This window comes from Bolinopsis microptera, chromosome 7 (genome assembly GCF_026151205.1).
Source record: "Bolinopsis microptera isolate Bmic1 chromosome 7, MBARI_Bmic_1.0, whole genome shotgun sequence".
Classification (NCBI taxonomy): domain Eukaryota; kingdom Metazoa; phylum Ctenophora; class Tentaculata; order Lobata; family Bolinopsidae; genus Bolinopsis; species Bolinopsis microptera.
In genome coordinates this window covers 2,471,485-2,484,542 of record NC_087078.1, presented here as the reverse complement: position 1 = coordinate 2,484,542, position 13,058 = coordinate 2,471,485, and the positions used below count along the sequence as shown (strand labels likewise).

The 13,058-nt window shown below is 39.1% G+C and overlaps 1 protein-coding gene across 3 annotated transcripts in view; it reads left to right on the top strand.

Moving 5' to 3' along the window:
• The window catches only part of LOC134818375 (uncharacterized), an 81,875-nt gene that overhangs the window by 9,377 nt on the left and 59,440 nt on the right, over positions 1 to 13,058 (top strand). Inside the window, exon 1 of one of the 3 annotated variants that reach the window (XM_063827895.1) lies at positions 3,609 to 3,669. The exons of the other annotated variants lie outside the window; for them this stretch is intronic. The gene's annotated coding sequence lies outside the window, so the exon portion shown is untranslated. Of the gene's footprint in view, positions 1 to 3,608; positions 3,670 to 13,058 lie in introns of those variants that run through there. 3 annotated transcript variants of the gene reach the window in all.

Sequence of the window (13,058 nt, the reverse complement as noted above, 5' to 3'; positions counted from 1 at the left end):
GGCAGCGATCAATATTGTTTTTCTGACCGAATATGGTCCTACATTTGAATTTTGAACCTTCCGAAATCAACCATTCCTCCCACACGAACTGCGATCCAATTAGTCGCTGTCCCTACGAAACGTCATAGCGTCGTCAAAGTATATTATAGGGGGACACTGCTATTCTCTATATTTATTATTATTCCCACTATTTTGTGCTGTAGGGTGGAGGGAAACATATTTTGATCTTCTTATCATTATTTGATGCTAGATTCATTGGTTTGGCATCCGAAAGTATTCCAAGGAAAATAAAAATAGTAATAATTTGATTTTCGATAGACATGAATTTTGAAGTCAGGCTCAACTTCAAGAAACGTGGAGGTAAAGAAATCTACAGTAGTGATTATTGAACCAGTAAAAGTCCAGTAAGGGCAAGGTAAGAAGTAAGCCTTGATAATGATATACATTCAAATGCTTGTAAACTAATACAATATTATGATCATAATATAATATTGGATGTATTAATATATATTATATCATATATATCATATTATATCACTCCTTGATCGCAAGCTGAGTCGAAATTATAAATTGAGTTGTACAGAATCTAGTAGCTGCTACTAAAAGTAGTTGCTGGATATGTAACATAATATCCTATGCTATGTAATGTACAAACATATTTAGCAGCTAGCATATATAATATATATAAATATATATATATTATACAGGCTCGCCAACATCGAGATTTGGAATTTGGAGACGTCTCGAAGTGAAAAAAGTACTCAAAACTCGCACAATGGGCAGGTTATGCAAAGTTAACAATTATGATGAACATTTTGTACGGTTTCAACCTGATTGGTTAGAAAATATAAGTTGAAACGGCCGGATATTTTCAGGAAAATGGCATTTTACCACCCTGTACCTGGTTACAACTATGATGAACTTCATAAATTTCTATCCTGGTTTATGATCACAATGATGGTTGTTGACTGTTTTGGAGATTTTGGGGTATCGGCCCTTTGAAATGCGGGACCCGGAACTACAATATAGATTGGAGAATAACGGGTTCGCATTAGACCTGGCAGTTCGTGATTCTACATTTCCTGGTTTACTAATTGTTTAAAGTACATAATATGTGATGAATACTTATAATTTACTTTGTCTCGTTATGATAATATTTAGATTTCTCCCCCATGCACACGTACTGGGGTTCAACTGAAGACCCTGACGATTTTGTTACATTTTATTGGACGCAGTTTAGATCCCTTTATTTTAATATATCAAAATATCCCTGATCAAATTTTAAGTGTCTTAAATTCGGGGATGAAAACATTACATCGTGTTCCATTGTAAACAGTAGCAGAGAAGAAAAGGTCCATAAATAACCTCCGAGATATTTAAAGTTGTAAAAGCTAGCTGGCGAGAAGCCCTTTAACAAGTTCAGTGCAGCTTCTTTTGGACTGATCCCAAAATATTTGCAATCTGTCGAAAACAACAGATGTTATTGAAGGGCAAAGTTGACGTAAAACAATTAACCATACCTTCCATTATGGAACAGCTGTATAGTAATTAGTAATTGCGAATTTTGTTCCAAATATTCCCTGTAATTTGTAACGATTTACTAATTTTCGGATAGCTTGGGAAAATGAATACTGTACTGCTGGTTGCAGCAATACCAATATATAAATTGTTTTGGCTTTCACCATATTTGTAGTGCAATCAGACATGTCTGCTAATATCTGTAACTCTGCAAGTACACACTGCTGAGTGCTGAGTGCACCATCAAGAAGGGATATCCTCCACATTTATTTCCCATGGGGTGATTAGGGGTACAATTCGATTAGGGCTAGGCCAGCTTAACCGATAAGCTGTTAACAATGATGATTAAATCTGTAAATCCTCCCTCCCCAAACTCACCACCACCAACTTAGACTCAAGAGAGAGAGAGAGAGAGAGAACTCATGAGTGCAGACTCGAGCTTTTCCAATTATGTGTCTCCTTAAGTTATCTCTTTAGTTCTGTTTTCCAGTCTGTGGATCTTAATGATCATCTCCGCTTTCTCTGCATGGTTCATTAACGATAAGCGACTTCCGATGTGGTTTTATGCAATTTGAGTTCCGCTGAAATTGCTTTTGCGGCTGTGTTGTGCATCGTGCAGTTTATTTATACGCTGATAATTTAATATAGAACAAGTCTTCCAATATTCTGCAGAGTGCAGATGCTAAAAATTGTGGATTCTGTGGAACTAACATCTTCCCTGCTAATTAATCGTTTAGTAATTAAAATCCAGAATGAGATAAATTTACCCAACCGAAGTAGCATATCCGGAGAGAGAGATTAACGATAAATTTAGTCACCGCGTTCCGTACTGGACTTCACTACAATCTAAATTAAGCAGATTTGCAGATTTGGAGAGAGTGGAAATAGCTTTCCAAGGTGGTCTCTAAACGAGATAATATGTAACACGCTTTTTCTAATGTAGCGCAACCAAAAGAGGGAGAAAAATGGCTCTACGGAGAGAGATATTATTGCACAGCTGTGAACAGTTTTGACTGTTCACTATTTTTCCTCCCTCGTTTTTACCTAAGATCTTTAAACTAGTCAATTAGAGCGACATGTAAAATAACATTGTCGCACTCATCTCATACGCCTAGTTCTCTGTACAACTGTTTATTTATACCGTTTGATGGCTCTGGCTATAAAGCTGAACAGAGCTGTTTGCAAGCTGTTAAAGCAGCCTCTAATCTGTAAAGTGAAGCCATTACCACCGGAAAGTTTTAAAACCGCAGAATAAAGCACATCGGCTGAAGTCTTATTACTTCTCTCGAATCCTCCATACCGTAGCACTCCATATGATGTATTAGCATTATCATCGAGCAGTAGTGTATGACCTACGATTTATGAGCATTTCTGTGGCGGAGCACCATCCTCGCGTTATGAGCTGCAAATTGGCATCATTTTGGAGTTACAGGAACCGATTGTTATCGACTGTGGTTGTCATACAGCCGGCGTGCAGCAAGTGAATTAGCTCAGAAACGTGAGCCGGTAGCTTTCCTTTCCCATGCAGTCATCATCCTCCCGCCCGCCACCACTCCAGTCATCATTGAATTCATGCCAGGATAATTCCACCCCACTTTCTGAAATGATCCTTGCTTTCACTACAAATTGTCCTCCTTGTCTGCAGTATTTGTAGATATGTCTTGTTAGCTGTAGCTGCTGCTGCCACCTAAAAATACCCTGTTGTGTCTGCTATTATTGTAGCCTGCATTGGCGGATGCGCTCTATTAATATCCACCCTGCCAGTCCGTAGACCTCGCAGTGCATGTTGCAACGCAGCTAATTATGGTCTACTCTTGAAGTTGTGGCTGGATCACGTGACCGGCCGTATATATATCCTGCCGCCGTGCGCGCTATTTCAGGACGTTTACTGTGTGTACAGCACTAGTTTTATATATACCATTTATTTCTCTGCCGGCAGTTGTTGCGTGCGCTTAACGGTTTGTTTACCTTGTCATTTATTGTTTGTGAGAGTTTTTGTTTGCGAGTAAGAATCTTGGGTTGTTTTCGGTACTAACCGGATTTTTTGGAAGGGCTTGTGAAGGCGTTTCTGGTTGCAGCTGATCAATTTCGATTATTTGTTGTCGTTCCATCGCATGGGTAGTCGGAGAGTTGTACGAAGATAACGAGTTGGTAAGCTTACGATCAATCCCCTGATATATATAATATATTATATATAATCCCCTGATATATATTATCCTGATATTTTATCGTGATTTCTAATCAGGATTTAAACATGACTGATGAGATAATATCTTATTGGATACTTTTTTGTTTCATATCTTATCAGATATCTTTTCCGGTATATTCTTATCAATTATCAGACGTTTCCTGGTGTATTATCAGAAAACTTTCAAGATAAGTTTTACAATAGGTTATATGATAACTAACTGATGCTTGATTCTTATCACCTGATATTCGGTAGTGGTGGCCATTCAAATATTATGAGTAAAGTTCACATCTGATAAGATAATATGTTCACTGACCCATCAGATAAATTTGTTTCCATGTAACCAGATAAGCTGTTCCAGAAGTTCCTGGATGAGTTATGTGATTATGTCGTCGGTGCTTGGCTGATTATCTCTTATCTTGAGTATCAAACTAAAAAGACAAAAGTTTGAGAATATTTTAAATCTCGATTATAAATGTTTTGTGAAGAGCTGCTAAATTGTAATAGGAGGCTTTTGTTTTATGTATCAGTTAATGTATCAAACAATGCGTGACATAGTATGTATAGTACGTGCCATGCAAACTCTTTTAATGCACAATGCACATGATACAAATCTTATAAGGATATGATCCAAACGTCATCTGCGAGTTCCCAATTTGCCATAAGTTTTGCAAAAAATACAGGCTCACATTTCGAGACTCTTCGAGACATTACAACATGAGACATTGCAACACGAGAAAAGCTCATTTTCTTACAAGTTCATCTTGCAGCAGTGTAAGTTGCGCCTCGAGGAATTTTCCATTGTATTAAGAATTCGCCGTTATATTTAAAATAGCGACTTGAAGGATACATTTAATTTGCGTGTACGGCACCCCTTCAGTAGCACGTACCTTTAATGAAAATGCTGCTTTACCTTTTGTTAAATATGTATTTCTTAATGCATCAAAGCGTGCGATGTGCACATGATGCTAGTAACATTTTAAGGATATGATCAGAACGGTCATGATTTGCGAGCTATGACTTTGCTTGATAGCGTTGAGTATGCCTCCAAGATGTTACGAGATTTCGCACAAGCTGCCACATTGAAATCAATTGACTTCTTAACTAGTCCGTGACGCTGGCAACGTCGTAATGAAATAAGTATTTTATTAATTAAGTTTTACTTATAGAACATGATAGTTTAGTCGTTGAAATTTGAAATTGTGAATCAAGTAAAATTTTCAATCCAGTACGTGGTGTTGGCAACTTCGTAATGAAATAAGTCTGTTATTTATTAAGTTAACTTATAGAACATGTAATTTTATTCGTCGAAACTTGAAATTGTGAATCAAGTAAAATTTTCAATCTAATATATTGAAATTTGATCTTGTTCGAGACCTTTCATAATAAAATCTCCATCTACCGTGTTCCACAAGGGTGTCATTAACATTTTTGGTACTAAATCAGTGCCCATATATTCAGAATCTCATAATATTTAGCCGGGGTCTAACCTAATTATACGCTGAATTCAAATAAGTAAATAGGAAATGTCTAAATCGTATAAATTACGGGTAATCATTCGTGATAAGAAAGCTAGGTTTAAAACCGGTTCATGCTAAAATTCGTTTAGAATGAGATCATTTCGTAATCTCTTCTTTCTAACTCGTTTTCTCCATATTTTAGTTTTATCCGTCGTAGTATATATTCAATCACGACCGTCGTTGTAGACTTCGACTGAACGTGAAAGGCAAACTGGGCGTTTGGAAAGATCTTCATGTAAGTACTAAGTGATATGAGCTTCTGACTGCTAAATGCTAAGTGATATCTTTAAAGTTGGAAACGTATTTACTGATTTAACAGTTTTAAAAGACATGTCACCGATCAATAAGTGGGTTTTGTTTATGATAAGTGCGTCGTTAAGGCCACAGGGGGGGGTCCGAGGTCAATTTTGAGATTTTGAGATATTTTGTAGAGCTCGATCTAAATTTTCAAATGCTTTTGTCCTTACCGAAAACAAAGTTTCCTATTTGAAGATATCGCGCGTTAAATTTTGAGGTTTACCTGTAATTCTATTGTAAATGAAAACTTTAAATGCAATTGTGTTCAAAATCTATCTTCTTTTTTAGTTTATGACTTAGAACCTTGTAACTTGGCAACAATGTTCTTAAAGGTATTTTGAGTTTTTGTTATGTAACGATTTATGATATTTTGCTCCAAAGCTGAGATATGAGGTTAACCATGAGTGAGAATTACAAAATTTACAAAATTTAAAATGGTTAACCTCATAAAAAGAGTTAGGAGCAAAATTACAACAATCGTTACATAACAAACTTTTAAATTTATGTCAGGAACATAAGTTCCAAATTTGAGGTGAAATGGATAAAAGCTCTAGAAGAAGATAGGTTTTTGAGGTGGTAAATAAATTGTTCAGGAGAGTCAAAAGACCATGATTCTGAGAAAATATGTTAACCTCAATTTTCCAACAATTAAAGGACATATAATAGTTCTGTTCACATTGGATGGCCAATTGATACCCATTGATAAGTTTAACTTGTGATGAGAGCAACAAAATGTTAAGAACTGGTTATTTGTGAGGTTAACTGATTAAAAAGGCAATAGTTAACCTCTATTTTACGACAAACTAGTCGCTCTGGGGGGCTAAGGGTGGTGTGCAAGCGTCAGATAGTACGTGGTCTGCCAACTGGCAAAAAACTTTTTTTCGACCTCGGACCCCCCCCTGTGGCCTTAAGAAAGTCATACTGTGATACTGTACTTGTAATTTGTATTCTGCAAGACTGATAGTCTCAATATATTACAGTGGTAGATTTTTGTCTGGAAGCGTTCGTAAAACAAAACTGAAAACGGTTTTTGTGGTTCACTGCTCGAATTATTTCATGTTGGTTAGTTATTAGTATATACTACTAGCAGGAACCCGTCTAACCCTAAAATGGTGTCAAGACTCAAGAGACTAAAATAATTATTACCTATTTAATTCGCGTTTTTTACACCACTTGGGGGTCCAAATTTTTGGCACTAAAATTCTTATTCATTGGCCAATTTTTTATTCTTTCATGCTGATTTGAAGGCCATTAAGGCATCTGACCCAGCCAAAAAAGTTTAAGTTTTTTATCTTTTACGGTTTCCGCGGAAAGTCGTGTTAAAGTTGATGCCGTGGTGTCAGTAAAATGGTACGAATAAACACATATATATCGTCTCGCTTTATATATACATTTTTTACGTTTTTATCTATTCAAAAACATAGTTTATACAATAATTGTATGAAAATATTGAGACTTCACACGGTAAACTGACCGCCTGATATAAGGTAAATAGTGCTATGTTATGATATAATAATGCAAATTAATACCTACTAAAACTTCTACTGCACATGTTATAAAACTTAATAAAATATACAATATTACAGCAACACGTTTTAGATGCTACAAGATATTTTTCTTCACCAAGCTTACATTTGTTGCAAACCCTTCGTTGCAGTCAGAGGTTAGGACAAAACAAGGCTCCAAGATTTCTAAGCATTTCGGACAGAGTCAAATATATTTTGAAAATAGGCTCACGAATTCATTCGGCAAATAGTTTTCTCAGAAGAAAATACAGTTTGTTTGATGTACCGTACTGAGTTTGTAATTATTCTGTATCATTATTATTTGTCGATTGACAAGTCTTAAGAATTTTTGTGGCCTCCTTTGACCTAAAACACTATCCCTACAACAACTCTTGCAAAAGTGCCGAGTTAAATTCTCTAGCTATCTAGCTCAGTTGGGTCTCTCTGTATATCTGGTTGATAGAAAAGAAGCGGCGGTCTACATGGACCACATCTGTGACTCATAAGTTGATCGTTAGTCCGAGCTGAGTCCTGACGTCACTTACACCTAGTCTCTCTTAAGGCACCTTTAGAATGAGATAAAGAACCTGTTGTATGGAAATGTTGAACATCTGTCTTCACTCTAACGTTCGTTTCTACATTGTATTCCAGTATGAATCCACGATGAGACTTCAGAGCACCTTTTACTTAATTACCACCAGTTTACATGATGGAGTCATAAATAAAGTCAGATAACTTCCGTAACATGAACTAATGATCATAAGTCTTTCCTCAGTTTTTGTTCCTACATCGTATTTACCGTATAAATCCACACTAACAGTACCTATTATCTCATCATCCATGTAAACTCTCTCACAACTGCTCTCTAATGAAGGCAGCAGAATCCCCAGAATTTCTCCGTGAACTAACGAGCTTGTTTTATACGAGTATACGGCATATTCGCAAATCAAACATCAGACCATCTAGTAGTGTGCGTTTCTACTACCAGCTGCGAGTAATGACTAGAAAATTGTAACTCAGTTTCCCCTGCACAAATTGAAACAAAACGGTCTACAAAGTACATACGCCAGATGCGCAAACATCCGGAATTCGGTCGTTCCTTTCCTTACAATCCGGTCCGGATCAGCTACTCCGGGATCAGCATTCAGCTAGTACTCCGGATTAGCCACTCCGGATCACCCGATCCGGGGAACTCCAGTGCAGTACCCTGCCCTCAGTAAAATACCCGCATTGTCTCAGGCTATTGTTGTACAGTATAGTGTGCTGTCTGCATCTCCTGCCCAGTAGCTAATTGGGGTGATGTGTCTCTAATTACTTCCGGTTATACCAGCTAGAGCCGAGAGAGCTACTAGTAGTCCAGGTAGTCGGTCTACTACTGCTGCCGCTACTTGAGAGTAGGTAGCTACTAATTGTGGGTCACTACTGCTGCCGCTACTTGAGAGTAGGTAGCTACTAATTGTGGGTCACTACTGCTGCCGCTACTTGAGAGTAGGTAGCTACTAATTGTGGGTCACTACTGCTGCCGCTACTTGAGAGTAGGTAGCTACTAATTGTGGGTCACTACTGCTGCCGCTACTTGAGAGTAGGTAGCTACTAATTGTGGGTCACTACTGCTGCCGCTACTTGAGAGTAGGTAGCTACTAATTGTGGGTCACTACTGCTGCCGCTACTTGAGAGTAGGTAGCTACTAATTGTGGGTCACTACTGCTGCCGCTACTTGAGAGTAGGTAGCTACTAATTGTGGGTCACTACTGCTGCCGCTACTTGAGAGTAGGTAGCTACTAATTGTGGGTCACTACTGCTGCCGCTACTTGAGAGTAGGTAGCTACTAATTGTGGGTCACTACTGCTGCCGCTACTTGAGAGTAGGTAGCTACTAATTGTGGGTCACTACTGCTGCCGCTACTTGAGAGTAGGTAGCTACTAATTGTGGGTCACTACTGCTGCCGCTACTTGAGAGTAGGTAGCTACTAATTGTGGGTCACTACTGCTGCCGCTACTTGAGAGTAGGTAGCTACTAATTGTGGGTCACTACTGCTGCCGCTACTTGAGAGTAGGTAGCTACTAATTGTGGGTCACTACTGCTGCCGCTACTTGAGAGTAGGTAGCTACTAATTGTGGGTCACTACTGCTGCCGCTACTTGAGAGTAGGTAGCTACTAATTGTGGGTCACTACTGCTGCCGCTACTTGAGAGTAGGTAGCTACTAATTGTGGGTCACTACTGCTGCCGCTACTTGAGAGTAGGTAGCTACTAATTGTGGGTCACTACTGCTGCCGCTACTTGAGAGTAGGTAGCTACTAATTGTGGGTCACTACTGCTGCCGCTACTTGAGAGTAGGTAGCTACTAATTGTGGGTCACTACTGCTGCCGCTACTTGAGAGTAGGTAGCTACTAATTGTGGGTCACTACTGCTGCCGCTACTTGAGAGTAGGTAGCTACTAATTGTGGGTCACTACTGCTGCCGCTACTTGAGAGTAGGTAGCTACTAATTGTGGGTCACTACTGCTGCCGCTACTTGAGAGTAGGTAGCTACTAATTGTGGGTCACTACTGCTGCCGCTACTTGAGAGTAGGTAGCTACTAATTGTGGGTCACTACTGCTGCCGCTACTTGAGAGTAGGTAGCTACTAATTGTGGGTCACTACTGCTGCCGCTACTTGAGAGTAGGTAGCTACTAATTGTGGGTCACTACTGCTGCCGCTACTTGAGAGTAGGTAGCTACTAATTGTGGGTCACTACTGCTGCCGCTACTTGAGAGTAGGTAGCTACTAATTGTGGTTCACTACTGCTGCCGCTACTTGAGAGTAGGTAGCTACTAATTGTGGGTCACTACTGCTGCCGCTACTTGAGAGTAGGTAGCTACTAATTGTGGGTCACTACTGCTGCCGCTACTTGAGAGTAGGTAGCTACTAATTGTGGGTCACTACTGCTGCCGCTACTTGAGAGTAGGTAGCTACTAATTGTGGGTCACTACTTGAGAGTAGGTAGCTACTAATTGTGGGTCACTACTGCTGCCGCTACTTGAGAGTAGGTAGCTACTAATTGTGGGTCACTACTGCTGCCGCTACTTGAGAGTAGGTAGCTACTAATTGTGGGTCACTACTGCTGCCGCTACTTGAGAGTAGGTAGCTACTAATTGTGGGTCACTACTGCTGCCGCTACTTGAGAGTAGGTAGCTACTAATTGTGGGTCGCATTGTTGGGTATAGTAACTGGGATCACTGGTTATGTAAGGGGACTGTATGTGGCTACTGTCAATGGAGCGGGGAGGATTATATATGAAGTTTATCACAATTGTAACGTACAAGATACGTATGAATTATTGAGCAGTGTTCATTTTAACTACATTGTATTCAGGGTATACCAGCTCGAGCTAGGCCAGTAGTCCAGGTTTACTGTTGCTACAGCTCGAGATTCGTATCGCTAAGGATATAAATAAATAAATAAATAAGTAGTAACTATGATCGCTACTTGAATGTCTTCTTGTTTGTGGTAATTGGGGAGCTGTGTGGTTGGGTCCGGGACTCTACGGCGTAAGACTCTACGGCGTGAGACTCTAACCCTAACCCTAACCCTAATGGCTAATTCTAACCCTAACCCTAACCCTAACCCTAACCCTAATTCTAACCCTAACCCTAACCCTAACTCTAACCCTTACCCTTACCCTTACCCTTACCCTTACCCTTACCCTTACCCTTACCCTTACCCTTACCCTTACCCTTACCCTTACCCTTACCCTTACCCTTACCCTTACCCTTACCCTTACCCTTACCCTTACCCTTAATCTTACCCTTACCCTTACCCTTACCCTAACCGGTAACCATATCCCAAACCCTAACCCCTAACCCTAACCCGCCGTAGAGTCTCACGCCGTAGAGTCTTACGCCGTAGAGTCCGGACCCCGTGTGGTTCTTATTATTTGCAAAACTGAAACCGTTTTTGGGGTGTATTTAGGGTGAGCTAATAGACTACTGCTACTCAAGTGTTATTGTTAAGGATTATATATATAATAACTAACATTGTTATAGAAACTAAATAGTTGTGAAAGGTGGTGTCTTGGTTATCCCGGAAGAAAAACAACTGGGATAAATTTGAAGTGAAATGCGGATGCCAGACTTTTGGGATATTTTTTGTCTGAGTTAATAATAGTTCAGGTGTAGTTACTCCTTATTATGTACACCACGCCTTATTGTGAAATGCCAGAGATATAACTAGCTTTGTTGTAAGTACCGATTATGAGGGAACTATATGGTTAATTGTAAGAAAGTAACTGGTTGTTGTTGAAGGTGGAGACCCTTGTTCTTATACTTAAATAGTCAGCTGATCCGGAGTTTATCTGATCCGGAGATAATGTCTAATTATTGAGCCTTGTTAGTAAAGTATTGGTAATGGAGAACTGTGGGGCTTTTGAGGGTGTGGTCTTGGTATTTCCAACAGAGAAACTATTTTGATGACTTTTTGATGTTACTTCGATTGTGAGAAAAATTGAAGATGTTTTTGTGCGAGTTAGTAACAAAGTTATGGCCAATTGTAACTTGAAAGGTTTAAGAGTTAGAACTACATATTATTGAAACTAAATTTTATCCCCCAAACTACCGGCCTGAACCAACCATTTGCATTTAAAAGGTTCGTTTAAATCACTTAAATTACCTTGCGAAGAGCTGTTGCCACAGACGGTAGTTAGAAATGTAAGTGAGTGGCTAGAGGCACGAACTGCAAGTTGAGTATTAAAATGTATATTGTCCATTTTCCACGAAAGATTTAGCTGCATGTAGCATTATCGCAAGGTGTCATTATAGAAATAAACTTGGTATAATTTGACTCTCCATTTTATGAAGAACTGTGCAATTTATTTTTGCGTCATGTTTGCGTAAATTGGAGTGTTCCTAATTCCTTCCACAAATAACTCAATAAAATTTCAAGATTAGCCAACTTTATGCTAATTATTCTTTGAAGTAAACTGCCGGAAATAACACATTTCAAGCAGTTTAGAGCAATGACTTGCCGAATCAAGTTTATAGGACTATACCTGTTTATTGCTTATGACTTTTGCTTTTTGGTACAACGCTTCTCACCAATTATAAATTACTGTCATCACCAAATAATTGCTATCATCAATACAAATTTGATTCATAAGCGCCAAATTATTGATTCCGGCCGCACACAATGAGCAAAAACAACGTTTTAAACTTTTAAAACACCTTCCTTAAAACATGGAATGCATAGTCGACACATTAGTTTTGTTATGATACGTAAAGCCAAGACAGCAACCGTTACTATTTACAAGATGGTATCAAAATAGCTGCACACATTACTCTCATTCACACGTAAAATATATACATTTCCAGCCGCAACAATCATTACTTACTCAACCCAATATATACCTGAATATACCTGAGCAGTGACCATTGCCCTACAAACGAATCCACCAAAATAACAGTGTGCAGCCGCAGCCACCACTGCACCCCCTCCCTTCCAATCCATCAAAAACAAAGCAAACCTCACTCTCTCAATAGCCTCCCCACTTAATGACAGCACAGTATATTATATCTTTTAGAGAAGGATCCTATAAAGACTGGCAGTGTGTGTAGAGAGATGCAGGCTCGGTCTGGTAAGTGTTAAAAGCACACCGTATGCCAGTTCAAGTTGCCCATGAATGGAATAAACACTCTCTACTTTGGCAGAAACCTAGAGGGAGTGAGAGAGAGAGGGGTGAGAGAGTGAGTGAGTGAGTGAGAGAGAGAGAGAGAGAGAGAGAGAGAGGGAGTGAGAGAGGGAGAGAGAGAGATAGTATCATTTTCGCTTTCAAATAGTTTACATTGGAGTACTGTCCAATAAAAATCATTACTTAACTTTGTTCGGAAGGAGGGGATAGTTGTGTGACAAGGTAGATGGAACCTGTGTTCCTTTGGCCTGACAGCTCGCAAAGTAAATAACCCCTCGATACGTGTTGTACTGTTTGTTAAGTTGTTATTAAACATGTTTGTTGGATATTGCTCTTTTTCTTATCTGTTTCGACGCTGTTATCGGT